At 40.7% G+C, this 15437-nt stretch overlaps 1 protein-coding gene across 1 annotated transcript in view; it reads right to left on the reverse strand.

Moving 5' to 3' along the window:
- The window catches only part of LOC310948156 (matrix-remodeling-associated protein 5), a 36038-nt gene extending 31291 nt beyond the window's left edge, over positions 1-4747 (reverse strand). Inside the window, exon 1 of the mRNA XM_083915187.1 lies at positions 4516-4747. The gene's annotated coding sequence lies outside the window, so the exon portion shown is untranslated. The remainder of the gene's footprint in view (positions 1-4515) is intronic.
- Between the last annotated feature and the right edge of the window lie 10690 nt (positions 4748-15437).

Here is a 15437-nt window from a genome sequence, read left to right on the forward strand (position 1 = left end):
GAAAGAGACATGGAGCAGGGACCCCCTACATATAATTTATAAAATGAGTTGCTTAAGCCCACAAATTTTTTTATGGTAAATACTAAGTATTGACATGCTTTAACGCTTTAATGTTAAACACACATATGTGGAAAGGACAATGTTATGTAAATTAGTTAAACAAATGTATGCATAGGCTGATTCATTTTTACTAATAATTCATGTTAAGGTATATTTTCAGAAGTTTTAATAAACAAAAAAATCCAAAAATGATCAACCAATAAGTTAACATAATTTTACAGGCCCCCTGTTGAAGATCTGTGATAAAATAAAGATTACTTTGTTAAACTTCTGTTTATAAGGTCAAGAATGAGTTTTCACACTCAAATAAAAAAATTAAAAAAAACATTTGCCGTTGATATACTATATGTGCATCACAACCATGATAATAATAATAATTATTATTTATTGATCGACAGAGGGAAATCCTCTCCTCTTGCAACCTCGATGGGGAGGTCATAGGGTCAGGGTCAACTACAGAACACAGGCTCATTGATATGGTTAAGGATCCTCCAGCAGCAGGAGGGATGCTTTGCATCACAGGTCTGTAATGACTTTGCCACCTTGTGTCCAATGTCATAAAATTCCATGCAACATTGTTAAAAAGCCAGTATCTGACATTGATCTTGTATATTATAGGCCTAGCTATGGCTCACAATGAATGTCTGTGTAAATTAGTTTTGTTCAGTTCTATAATTTAAATGACATGTTGAATGAATATTGGATGCATTTTATTAGGTGTTACTCACAGCTGTACAGTGACCCTCATTTATAAGACGCCTCAGGTAAAAGTGAAACCTGTTGCTCCAACAGCTCCTACCTTGACTTTACAGAGCAATAAAGTTGTCCATTCAGTCAGTCTCAAGTATCGAGGGTTATAATGATCACAGGTATACGCTGTTCCTCTGCTCCTGCTGTCCACTAATGGCTTTACCAGCTCTCCTGTGTTAGCACTTTGGAGACAGTGAGAGGACAGGAAAGAAATGAGAGGGTAAAAACCAAGCAGAGGGGAAAGGAAAAGTATAGGAAGGGAAGGGAGGTATGATAGATGAGGAGAGGACAGCAGAATAGAAAGCCGGGAAAGAGAAAACAGATGAGAAGTAAAAAAAAAAGGGTGCCCTCGTCTGATGAAATCACTTAGTACCCCTCCCAGACTCACAGACATAAAGTACTTCCAGTGAATGAGCCAGAGTAGTACACTGTCTGACCTTCTGCTTATCAATATCATATGCTCACAGGCACATCCTTCACTCATTTGTTCCTTTTTTCCCTTCTTTCTATCTAATGATCATTCACTTCTTCTGTGGTGTACTAAACATTATCAGTGGCTGAACTATGCAAGGAGTTAAAGTCATGCTGTCGCAAAGATACTGGAAGAAAGCAAAAAGGCTACGTGTAGCAAAAACAAAATAAGATGGATATCTTTGTCGTGAACCGTTGTGTGTTTATCATTTGTTCTAAAATTAAACTCTGTATTTTGGATTTGGAGGTTTAACATCAGAGAAAACAAACCCAAACACATGAACCATTACAAGAAATGACATTTGATGCATTGACCACCTGTGTTTTGTTAAGTTATGTTTTGTTAATTTCCATGAAAAAAATGTTTCAGCTAAATAAAGTTCTGAGGTCCTGGGTTTAACATGGGGATTGCCTGGGAAGCTAACTTGTGTTTTCCTGGCCTCATTGTTGAGGCTGTTTTCCAGTGCTGTGTTCATGCCGACAGTGTCTACAGTAATCATTTAGTAGGATGGTTTGGCTAACCCTTGGTTATACTAGCCAAACTACAGCAATAAGAAATAGCTTAAATGCCAGTTTCACTTTAATAACCAGTGAAATACTTCTTTTATATGTACATTAGCATGTGACATCATCATGGTAACTTTGCCTGTGTTAGTGAGCAACCAAAAGCTACTTTACCAGCAGATGTAGACGAGCTACCACTAGAACCCACAGTATACACCTATCATTGTTTCTGGAAGTCCTGGAAGTTGTTACGTTGGAGCATCATTATCCAACCACACAGTGTATGCTGAACTGCAGCACATAGAGCGTACTTTTCCTGTTCAGCAATAGTTTCTGTAGAAGTGTTACCACTAACACTGAGAATAAATGGCTAGGCTATTATGTATGCTAGCACTTGGGCACATAACCTTTTTACTGGCCAACACAGCGCCTCACACTGTTGGAGGAGCTTTCTTAGTGACTTAAATTTAAAAAATGTTAAAGTTTGAGCAAAGGCTGTAGTAGTAATAGTCTATGCCATATCTTTTGCATAGGCCTTTTCTTGGCAGACATTATGACATTTCATAGCAGGAAACAAGCACAAGTTTTGTTGATGACAACATGGAGCTTTGATGTAACAGATTCATAGCTTTGTATAGGTTTGACTGCCTTCATCTTGCTGTTTTAAATTGCTAATGCTGGCACATAAGTCAGCTACACACATTCCTAATCAAGGCAAACTATATTTTACAGCCTAAAACGCATTAACTGGAATAATAGTTGCAGTGGGGAAAAACATTACCATGGCTGTGTTCGAAACGGTTCCCAATCATGGAAATAGTGCACTATATAGTGTGTTCGCCATCTTGTAGTGGTGTTCCATTGTTTAGTGGTTATTTCATTATAGTTTTCTATAAAATACCCACAATGCACCGCTAATTTCAGTGTACATACGATGTACCCTTCATTTTACTACTGTATACCATAATGCAATGCGGTCGCGTTTTCCCGGAGGAGAAGATCAAGTACATTGTCCAAAATCTTGTTTGGTCAATCCCAACATAGTAAGTGAGTGAACGAGGGAACGGTTTCGAACACAGCTCTCTCTGGCTAAAGCTAGCATGCAGCACCACCGCTCAGAAATCTACCAACCACTCATTGGTCTATATTTAATCAGTTAAGACAGATCAAAAGCCCAACCAGTCATTTAATACATGGAGTATTCCTTTAAGAATGTCTGAGTGAGGCCAATATCTTTATGTCAAAAGCATTACGACTGCCAGCCAAGTCCCAGCTGCTCTTTTCAAGATAACACATGTCAAGAGAGGATACAATAGGATTGCCACATGTTTTCATGCAGGTTTTTAATATCATGTGCTGCCCATATACACCCATTCAGAAATCTCTTTCAACACAATGTGTGGAGGGTTGCTATCGGATACAAACCTTGTCTCCAGGCGGTTATTTACCAAGTTGGACAGTTTTGTTTTATGACTGACAAAAAATTGAACATATATATATATATATATATATATATACAGTATGTATATATATACATGATAGTCTTAGTCACTACATCACACCTGGTTTATGGTAATTTATCTTAATTTATTACGTTGTGACATGACTATTTCATATTCTTGACTTGGATGAATGTCCACTGAGTCCACTTTGATTTTAGAAGTCTATTTTATTTATGCATGCACGCAAAAGGTGTAAGGGTAAAAATATGGAACAAATGTCCATTTTTTCTGCCACAAAGTAAAGTTCTCACTCACACTGAGTAAATGGGATGGGAAACAAAATTCTGTGACTGGATGTTAATTGATCGCTATTTAATGGGCAGATTCCTTTGAGAATTCCTTTCCAAGTATTGGCTGTAAATCTTGCTGTGGTGGCACGGAGAGACGCTGCCTGAAGTCTAGCAAGCTTTCTTTTGTCTGTTGCCTATAATTACTGAAAGCTGTCCCTCTTTAGTCAATAAAACAAAGCTGCGAGTAACTAATACATTTATCCAGAGCGTCTGTTTGCCTGAAGTGATCATTGGTAGTGATGTGATTGAAATGGACTTAACCAAAGCTGGTCGTAGTAAACAAACATTCCCAGCAACAGGCTGTGTGTGACAGATTTCTGTGTCTTGCACACAGTATATCAAGCATAAGTAATTTCAGATGCTCTTTGAACATAATCAGATGGGGATCTTGTGCAGCCTTTTTGTGGTGGGTGGTAAGCAAAACGGGTTAAATAGAGGTTAACAAAGTGCAATAGAATTTGAAGATGAAATCTTTTGTTCACGGTTTTCCCAACAGTTGTGGACAAAGAGTTGCTCAGCACAATAAAAATAAACAGCCCTCGACTGTTCTCCTGCTAATCTTTCTTAACACAAGTCAATCATTATATGAGTTACTGTGACACCAACCACATCCATCACTACTTGACAGTCGGTATGAAATCAGGTTTCAAACACCCTTGATGTTGCAAAGACAACTGACACTTTCAAATTAGCACAATTAGTCATCAGCCATATGTCAACTTCTGTCAGCTAACTGTTGAAAATGACTTCATCCATGCAAACGTTCAGGCTATTGCATCAACTCCAGAGGAGAACAGTGAATTGAGCATCTCCGTATTAAAACCAGAGATCTGCACAGAAAACTATCAAAAGTTGACACAAACAAAAACCTCTGTTAAAGTTACTTACATCTGGGAGCATTTAACAAGTTCCCATTATAAAAACCACAAGAGACTCACCTGTAAATTCCTCCAGACGAGGGAAGAATAAACAGTTGAAGTACAAAATAGAGCCCAAACACGTCCTTTGATTTTCACTGCAGGCTGGAAAGTCTTGAGTTTTACAAGGAAAACAGACGTTAAAAAGTATCCAGTTGATGTTTTAGTCCTGTGGATGTTTGCTGACTTGTAAAGCCGAGGTCCTGAGGTCTGTGAGAGAGAGAAAGGGGATGCAGCGTGTGTGTGTGTGTGTGTGTGTGTGTGTGTGTGTGTGTGTGTGTGTGTGTGTGTGTGTGTGTGTGTGTGTGTGTGTGTGTGTGTGTGTGTGTGTGTGTGTGTGTGTGTGTGTGTGTGTGTGTGTAGATCAGTTTGACCCTCTGTTGGTCTTTAAGGCATCTGGATTTCAGATTAACTTCTTTCCCTCTTTCTCGTCCCGTTCTGTAACTGTGCGGTCAGGAATGCTGCTTCTCCATCCCCTCCTACACCTACGCTCCTTCTTTCACTCCTCCATTCATCTCCTCTACCTCTCTTTGCTTTAACTCTCCTTCGTTCTCCCTCTCTGAGTCTCTTGATTTCCATTTCACGCAGACAATCCTGGCGGAAACATTATCACTTTCCTTCCACTGTTATCTCACTCCTGTGTGTCTTTTCTTTTCCACCTCCTCTCTCTATCTCTGCGTTTCTTTCTCTTTCCCTGCTCGGTCTGTTTTTCTCTTCACATGCTTTTACCTTTCCAGCCATCTACCTCCCACTTCCTCCCCTTTCTTCCCTTGAGATACATTTTAGCTTTTGAATACAGATTAGCCAATTATAATAATCCGTCTATAGATACAGATCCTGTGCCGGCAGCTACACAGACTGACACGTACTGTGCAGAAGTTGGCAGGCAGTCAGTATCATTCATGCAAGCTGCCTGGATACAATTTACAGTGAATCCAACAGGATGGGTAGGTTTTAACATTGTCCTTTAAGCCCAGATACTGTAAGTTATACCTGTAGTGTTGAAACATCGTGGCTCCATTCCTGGTCTGTGTTGACACAGTCATTTCCAGGATTGAAGACTGTTTTGGTCGTGTAGAAATGTAAAGTCTTGGCTTTTCATAACATGACTGGTGGCATGGGCTGGCTAAATACGAGGTTTGATCTTGTTGCTAACATTTGGAAACACTTAAGTCACTGACCTGCTCATTTGTTGCCAGAGTCAAGCTCTAAACAAATGTATATGAATAGGTCTTTTGTATCAGAACTCTTTTGTTAATGTGGCCACTTCTATTTTGTTTACTTCAGTTTGAGAAGAAAGACATGAAGCTTTTTCTGTGTGTAATACAAGCCAAAGCTTTTTAAACATCTAGCAACAATCTGTTTAGTATACTGTTGGAGCAGGGTTATTTTGAAGGGTGGGTTGGGGGCTCCATCGGTTTGTTCACAACGATGTTTACTCTTGTTGAGGAAAATGCAGCAGTCGTGTGTTCCCTATTGTTTGAATAGATCTGCGTTAAGAAAAGGCAAAAATAAACGATGGAATTGTCATTTTACCACTTTCCTATCGATGAAAAGAAGAAAGAAGTGATCGTAAAAAAAGGTTCACAGGGTCTGCCATTGTTGTTTTGTTCGACGGAGCATTTGGACCAGGAAATAGTATTTTCAAAGGGTGTTACGTCAGATATAGGGCGCATTCACACTGTCCATCTGTACCGTGCCCAAGCACGTTTCACAGCTAAAGTCTTGTTCGTTTGACCAGTGTGAGTGAAAGGCGCGGTACGCTTGCTGGCCACGGCCCGTTTGGGAGAGGTGGGGTTTTGTTAAGCACGTTTGCACATGTAGGAGCACGAGCGTGCGCACGTGTACAAGCACGAGGCCTACAGCAGTTCTGACGTCATTTTATGTGCGCCTGTTGGGACATAGAAAAAAGAAGGAGGGACCATGCGCGGAAATTTAAAACAATGGCAGCGAAAGGTTCACGTTGGTGTGATGCGGAGGTTGAGTGTTTACTGCAGATTTGGGCGGATGAAAAGATTCAAAAACAGTCGACAAGACGCACAAAAACTCAGAGGTCTATGGAAAGATTTATAAACAAAGCGACGCATCGCGATGACGTCAATCAATGCGTGTGACGTGGTACGGCGTGATGACGTATAGGCAGGCAAGAAGCATTCGTGCGAGGCCCAGGTAGTGTGAGTACGGGCCTGGGCCACGGGGGGAGAGGGAGAGGGAGGGGGGGACAAGTACCCTAAAGCACAGGGCACGGTACGGATGTACAGTTTGAGTGCGCCCTTAAAGACCGAATAGCTGGGGCAAGGGACAGTCCTGCAGATGGCAGTAATGCAACACTTAAGGATGCCAACGGCCATAAAACTCAGAAGCAGATGAACGTGTCTCTTATTATTTTCAGGATTATGGCGGGCAAGCAGCTGTTCTTGTAATGTGTCTAATATTATAATACAAGTATTATTTATTGTATACAAGTTTGCAAGACAGGTAACTGTGAAAGCGTTTGCGTATATGCTAAATCATAAAAAAGTCGTGGCTTCAAATATGTTGTCAGCTGAGTCTTTTGATTTTTGCTCGCTCCATGTGAAAGCTTCTTTTGTCAGACAGATGTTTACAATCACAACACCACACAATCCTACAAGGTGTTGTGGGACACGTGACCCCATGCAAGAAATGTTCGGAAAAGATTGCATGTGTGAAAGGGGCTTTTCTAACTGCAAATGTATCATGGTGATCTGTGCAAGTAATGTTTTCAGTGCAGCTTTAACAACAGCTTTAAATTGTTCAGCATGTGGGTTATTCTCCATGTTCTAGTTTAAATTCTGCCTTCATTTGACTTTTTTTCACTCATATCTGAATTTTAGTCGAAACCGCGTCGCTGGCAGTAGATAGCAAAATAGGTGAGTCAGTGAATCTCAGCGGCTGAAGAGCTATGTCAAAAATGTCCACCATCTGAATGACACATTTTCAAGCTAATCCATCTGTCATGATTGGCTGCTTCCAGACTTGGGAATCTCTGCCCAGGTCTGTCATTTTTTCAGCGATTCAAAAAGATTTGGTCATTGACTGCTGCTTTCCTGGTTGTACAGATGTTTCCCCTTGCATTTGGCCTGAGCTCTCTGCGTGAATGCCGTGGCATCATTAAGGGGGGTCAGATATCATTTATTCCTGTGTTAGTCTCAGTGGCTACAGTAGCTGCAGTGTAAAAACTACAGAGCAAATTAAACCTTTAGAGATTTAGACAGCTTTAAGCATGATAGATAATGCCATGAAAATGGCGACAAGCATAGTTGAGATTCAGACTCATCTGTACACACAACTATCTCTGTAATTAGGTGTGTTAATGGCACATGAACACAAGGTCAGACTGAATATAGCATCAAAATGTAAGATTGACAAACAGCATAGGGAAGGCATTCATACCAAAGGAGGGCTCGCTACATTGGATGAAAAAAAATGATATTCAGTGATGTGTATCATCAGATATGTGCCAGTTTTACTACATGAATTCATTCATTCTTTTCTAGTCATCCGGTGTCTCAAACAGGAGACAGATAGTGTATACTTTTACTTCACTCAGCACTTTCTCTCTGCACTTTTCTGGTATGCAACATCACACACACACACACACACACACACACACACACACACACACACACACACACACACACACACACACACACACTTCAGTCGTCAGCTCATGATGATGATCGTGTCTGGTGCCAGTTCCATGTGCCAAATCTCACTGGCATTCTTGTGCCACATCTTTTTCTAACACACACACACACACACACACACACACACACACACACACACACACACACACACACACACACACACACACACACACACACACACACACACACACACACACACACACACACACACACACACACACACACACACACCAGTGGGTCATATAGGTGATGACATACTTTACATCCTGTTTTCACAGGCTTCTTTTCTCCCCTCCTGTAATGTTTTTTGTTGTGTGTGTGTGTGAGCGTGCGTGTGCATTTCAGGGCAAAACATTTATACAGCTCATCCATTTTAGAGATTAAACTCTTCTGCTCTCTCTCTGTTAGTTGCTTCTGTGCCAAACTGCAAGCCTATGAAATGGTTCTGGGCAAACAGGTAAAAAACACAGCAGGTCAGACATTATGCAAAAAACAGAGCAGTGAAACTCTGTGTGTGTGTATTACATCCAATCAAAGCAGCTACACGGGTCATGTAAGGCTATTAATGTTACTTGGATTAACTTTAGTTTACTGGGTTTTTTTTCTCTGGGTTGTGTGCTGCTGAATATTTGAAATTCCATAAACTTCCTGTCATAAAAAAGAAAAGTTCACAAAAAGAGGACTTAAAAGACATAAATCTCATTACTTTAACCTCTTCTGGAGGTGGTCAGGGAAGTTTTTATCATTGCTTACAGTCATTTTCTTTGTTTATTGTGACCCTCAGCTAAAAGTTCAGCGTATGGTATATTATTCTGTCTTAACCTGTCTCCTCAGTTCCCAGACGCCTTTGAAATCTCTCACCGTTGGTCTCAATTCTCTCTGCTTAATCTCTCCTCTTCCATATTTCTATAATCTGCCTGCTCTCTTTGTTTCTTTACCCTCACTTACAGTCCTGTAGGCTGACGTGAGATTTCATAGCTCATCTCGTTCAAAAGGAACTCTCTAGTTTATTTGGAGTGGCTTTAGTGCAGGAGAGGCTCCTTTCCTAATATTAGCCAGTGGATTAGACTGTAGAAAGATTTATTGACTCAGCTGGCACTCTGATGTTACAGCTAAACCTGTGTTGTCTGTCAACTTACTCTGCCTCTCCTGTGGAAGACAGAAACACCCCTAAAAAATAAGTTATAGTTGTACTGTTGTAAGATTTTTATCTATTTAATTGTCTTTTCAATTACCATCTATCAAATGTTAAGAGTTAAAAGAATGGTTGATCATATGATCCACTAATGAAAGCATTTCTACTTGTCGTTTTTCCGAGTATTACAATCTGAGTGTCTGTGGCGACATTCCCTCTCTAGATGTAAATAAGCCGCCATGTTAGTAACGGTGCTGACAGCAGTTGGTCTGTCGGCCCAGATCGTCACCAACAGTTATTCTGCGTTCACTTGTAATCGGAAACCTTAACTTCTGAGGCTTGTAGTAATAGGAACATGTGTGTGTGTGTGTGTGTGTGTGTGTGTGTGTGTGTGTGTGTGTGTGTGTGTGTGTGTGTGTGTGTGTGTGTGTGTGAGTGGATTTAAGAGGGTTACATATTGGGGACGGACTGGAAGTAGAGAGGTAAATGTGTTTCAATGAAGTTTACAAAAGAGCAAAAAAAAAAAGAAAATAGTTACGTCTTACTGAAACAACATATTTCAATTGTTATGGAGAACAACTTTAAGCTGTGAGAATTCAACTGAATGAAATTGAGAGTATGAATCATTAAAATCATACAAATTAATGAAACAGTAAGTTTCTTCTGTTTAACATGGGTAACAACAGTGGTTGTGTCTTGAGCTAAAAAATGCACTGAATGACCATTGCTGACCTAAATCAGCATACAATGAAGATGTTTAGACCTCCTACATCATCTCTCTTTCACTGGACTTTTGTACCGCTCAAAAGAGGTTAAAGACAAAGGTTTAACCAGGATGAAACACTCATGCTTAGTACATGCATGCAACGTGCATCTGATCACATGTTGACTCAAACTAGACACTGCGCTTCCTTGAGTCCTGAGTACACCTGCCACGTTGCGTCCCCTGGCAATGCTAGAGTATATGTCATTTTCTAACAGCTAGCTATTTGGGACCTGGCTTCTGGAAACAAAACTGTTTATTCTGAGTTTGCTTCGAAAGAAAACCTCTTTCTTCATCTGTCCTTGAATGTACTGCAGAGAGCGACAGAGAGTGAGCTGTACCCAGAATGCCATTCTGCGGTTTAAAAACCCCACTAATAAATATATCCTGTAGATCTCAAGAGCTTGCACTCATCACTGCACTTTCTTGTGTCCTTAGCAATACACCCTCCAAGTGTGAAGTTGATTGGAAGTTGAGAAAATTGAAGGACAGACAAACAAACAGACAGACAGACAAACAGAGACTCCTATTTTAGTCTTTATTATTATTATTATAATTATAATTATAATAATAATAATAATAATTATTATTATTATTATTATTATTATTATTATTATTATATAAAGCTACAACATCTGTGGACATAAATCAGATACATCTAATTTCAGAGCTCTATGATTTCCTGAGAAAGCTGCAACCTTGTGATGCTTCATCTTTACTTTAAAGCTTCCACTGAATATGCGTCAGTCCAGAGATTTTAGAGTGATACATGACTTTGTGTTTGTGTTCTCAGGAGGTTTCCTCCTTTACCCTTGTCTTTTATGGTACCTCTTATGTCCACTCTCACTCCAGTACTCTCACTGCATTATCCAGCCCAGCTGTGTCCATTTGTCAGCAGTGAGACCTGAAGCACCTGTATGCTCTTCAGAATTATCTCTCCAGCTTTTGTCACGCACTTTCTGTCTTCTCTCCTTCACTCACTCCTTCACCAAGCCAAGATTCCATCAAATGATGCACCATAAAACATTAATGCGCTTCATTGGAAATGTGCTGCACTATCCACTATTATGTTTCCACAAGCTCAAGTTTATACTTTCTAAAGGAAACCAGAACTACATTTTTAAAAGATGACTGTTAACTCTGTTACTCTATCATGTCAAATATAAAATTTGGGGTCAATGCACAGTGAGGAAGATGCACATGAGTGTGCGTGTGCAGCCTCCCTGCAGGTGAAGCCCATTAAAGAACTACTGCCAAAATGTTCTTTTACAACACCTTCCTTCGCAGTAAGAGATCTGCAGGAAGCTCACAGTCTGCTTTTATTTTCATGCCTATGATTCGACACTAAAAGAAGTTACAGAAACCAGACAAATGTAAATATCAACGTTTATGATAAGCCGTGTATCCATTCAAGCTAATTTTAAGCAAACTTTTGAAATGTTGCAAAAATGAAATGCATGGCAGATCATCGTGTTCCCATCAACTGGTTTGGAGCAAAAACACTAGACTGCAGCCAGTTAAGCACTATAGGCCACACATGGCTGTAATCCACCAATAAATAGAGTTGAAGTAGAGGTTGCTAAACGGAAACAAAACCATTCACCTTGGCCTTTCACCATCTACGGTGGGAATTTGTTTCAGTCGGATACGTTTTAATTGTTCTTTCATGTTAGCTAGTATTGGCCATGCTTCAACATGTCAAGGAGACAAAGGCATCAGATTATGATCACGAATGATCAGAATCAGCTGAATCAGTCATCGGATTGGTTCTTTTTCGGCAAAGATAAAAACCACCTCAAGTGAACATGAAAACTTTTTTGAGCAATTTAAGAAGTCAGTCTGTCTACATTTATTTCTTTAAAGAGCAACTTAACAATATGTCTGTCATGAACGGCACTGGGAAAAACAAGGAGAACTGGGACCCCAATGCAGACACGGAAACAGAGTCAGGTTTAACGAGTCTTTAATGAAAACTATATACAACAGCATCCAGTGAGTAAGGGAAAAAGGAGTATGGTCCAAATGATGTGCTGCTCTCCTGAGCAAGTCCAGTGTAGGTGAGGTAGCAAACAACAGCGGAGCGATCGCGGGGAAAAAACACAAGCGGGTGGTAGGCAGGCAGACTGGCAGGCAAACAGGGGAACAGGATCACAGGCAACTAAAGCAAAAAGAAAGAAAGAAACAATGAACATCGAAACACGGAATGAATAATAATCTCAAGGAACAAAGGGGAGCCAACGATCAAAACACGATACCACATTGATGATGAAACGATCTGGCGCCAAATGCTTCTCACATCTGGCTTCTTATACTGGTAGGGGGGTGATTAGTGGAATTGGAATCAGCTTGTCTGTAACCACGCCTTCCGTCTCCAACAGACAAACACAGAGCGGGGAGACACATACAGGGAAACACAGACAGAGGGAGACAAACACAAGAACAAAAGGAAAAGGGAAGGACTGCCAGGATGGGATGACAATGTCCTCCCTGCTCTGGTTGAAAATGTTGTCACTGTAGTCATTACAGCGGTATGTTGCACCTGTAACCATGTCACCAGTCACAGTGCACTGGGACACCCTGGAGTACACTTCTACATAACTGAAGCAATGTGAGAAGTTAAACCACTGGAGATCAGCCAAAACTAGATCTTGTCTTCTATGGAACTGCGGTCACATGCTAGCAGTTGTATATTGGAGGTAAGACCGTTACCTCTGTCTCTGCAGTCGGATGTGAATGGCCTCGATATTTCTGCGGCTGTCCAATGGCTCCCAGTCAGTGGCAGTCGAGACCACTGTCGGCAGTCGTGAGATGGGATTGAAAGCTCCGGAAAGGGCTAATAAGTGGAGTCAGTTAAGATTTCCCCCCCCTAAAAACTCACGCTGTTGTGTTCAAATAGTCTTTGCTGAAGTGGCTTGCTTTTGGTTGGTCCCACAAAACTGCTGTCATCATTAACTAACATATCACTGAAATATTAAATTCACGTGCGCAACAATACTCTGACTGAAAATCAAGTCAGGGTCAAACAAGTTTTTGAAAAGGCAATAGGGAAAATTCCATGAATCAGCTGTAAAATGAACCCACCCATGTGCCTAAAGACAACTTTATCATCGGACCATCGACTGATCTTACGAAGGTTAAAACATTTTAGATATTTGGCGATGAAAATCTAAATCTATCAGTGTCTGATTATCATCTTAATGTCATAATGAGACACGAGCAATGAGAGTTTACTCACTGTGTGGAATATTACTGACACAGTTCATTGTACATCCATCACCATTAACAGATATCTTTGATCAATATGTCAATTCTTCTCCAACATACCTGTAAACAGGGGTCCAATCTGAGAAGAGTTCATACGATGGGGCAAAACGCTTGTTTGTAAGATGATCAGGTATCATAAAAATATAACAAATAACAAGCAATTACATAAAGGCAAGGTCGTTTTTTTTCTTCATAAAAACCTCTTGACAGCCAAGTTTCTCTAGATTTGTGAGCACTTCAAAATATCTTTCACCCTGCCTGCTTCAACAGGTTGCTCTTTGTCTCATGAAGCTTGATATTACTCATGCTCCTGGTATTCCTTAAAGTATTGGCAGTTTTCTTCAGTCAATTTAATTCCTCCCTAGAATCACAGAAAGCCTATTTTATGTGTTCACGGCCCACAATTTAAAGGTCCAGTTTGTGGGATTAACAGGGATTTATTGGCAGAAATGGAATATATTATTAATAAGTAAGTGTTCTTTAGTTTATAACCACTTTAAAAATAAGATTGTCGTGCTTTCATTACTTTAGAATGATATGTTTGTATCTGCATATGGAGTGTGGGTCCTTTTCCATGGACTTTTACATTTTTGCTCAGGGCCGGACGTACTAAGCCAAACTACAACATTGTTTTTAATTGCCGTTTCGTCGTCGACTTCCATTGGCCCTTTCATAAAATATCATATGAATTTTTGCACAGAACTTTTTCTAAGTAGATGAAGAAGAAGAATTCCTTGTATTTATCCCGCATGGAAAATTCAATTTTTTTCACTCTGTTATTATTATTATACACGTTACACACACACACAGGCCCGAAATACACACATGCACCACACACAGGATCTATATACATGCAATTAATGGAGAGATGTCAGAGCGAGGGGGCTGCCAATGGCTCAGCGCCCCGAGCAGTTGGGGGTTCGGTGCCTTGCTCAACAGCACATTGGCAGTGCGAAGGAGATAAACTGGCACCTCTCCAGCCACCAGTCCACGCTCCATTCATGGTCCACACAGGGACTTGAAAGCGGCAACCCTCCAGTTCCCAGCTGAGTCACCTACGGACTGAGCTACTGCCGTCCCCTACAATATCTGAGGAACCTTTTAATGAGAAAAAATTGAGAACAAAGAAAAAAAGCACTGGTTCTAAAGAGGGTGTCATGAACGGTACGGGGAATAACTCCGAGGAGCGGGACCCAAATGCACACAAGAACACAGAGAAAGATTTAAATAAATATTTCATGAGGAAACTAGAAACAAACAGGATCCAGGGAACGGGGAAAACAGGTACAGGGTTCGGGTGAAGACGAGGAAAAACCAACGCGGGGATCAGGAGACAAACACGAACGGGTGGTCGCAAAACAGGAACTCAGGAAACTAAAACAAAAGAAACAAAGAAACAATTAACAAGGAACAGCGTAACATGGAAAGAGAACACGATAATAGGTACTGGTTGCCAACCAAGAAAGACACGATACCACGTAAATGCAACAGTGGTCTGGCGCTGAAGGTGAGCCACATCTGGCCTTTTATTCCTCCAGCGCTGACGAGTCGATGATCCACAGCTGGGCGGGACCATGCTCACCGGCAACGACATACAAACACAAAGGGAAAGACACGAGCAGGAGAAACAGACAGTGGGAGACAAACTTACACGAAAGGAAGAGGGAAGAGCCTGACAGGACCGGGATCCTGACAAACCGAACCAATCCATAGTTTTAAGGGTCACGACTTGCTTTTTTTATTTCAACCTCTGCTCATTTCACTGGATAAGACATAGATAAGTGTATTTCTTGCAGAGCAAAGCTATTACAGTCCAATTTTATGGTTCTTCTGTGATGCCCTTTTATGGTCCATTTTGGAGTAAGTGGAGAGAAACATTTGCATATCTCAAATGACAGAATGAAGACCATCAAATAGACAACTCTCACATACGTTTAGAAGCAACAAGAGAAAGATCTGGAGATCATTGTGAAAAAAAATATGGTGCGATTACATAAGAAGTCACTGCTTAGATGCAAATTTGCGTCAGGCAGCGACACAAATGACTTAAATAGGTTTTGGGTTTGGGTTTATAGCGCTGCAGGAGTGGCAGTCATCCAGACACGGTTCCTGG

The sequence above is a fragment of the Echiichthys vipera genome (assembly GCF_963691815.1).
Source record: "Echiichthys vipera genome assembly, chromosome: 6".
Classification (NCBI taxonomy): Eukaryota; Metazoa; Chordata; class Actinopteri; order Perciformes; family Trachinidae; genus Echiichthys; species Echiichthys vipera.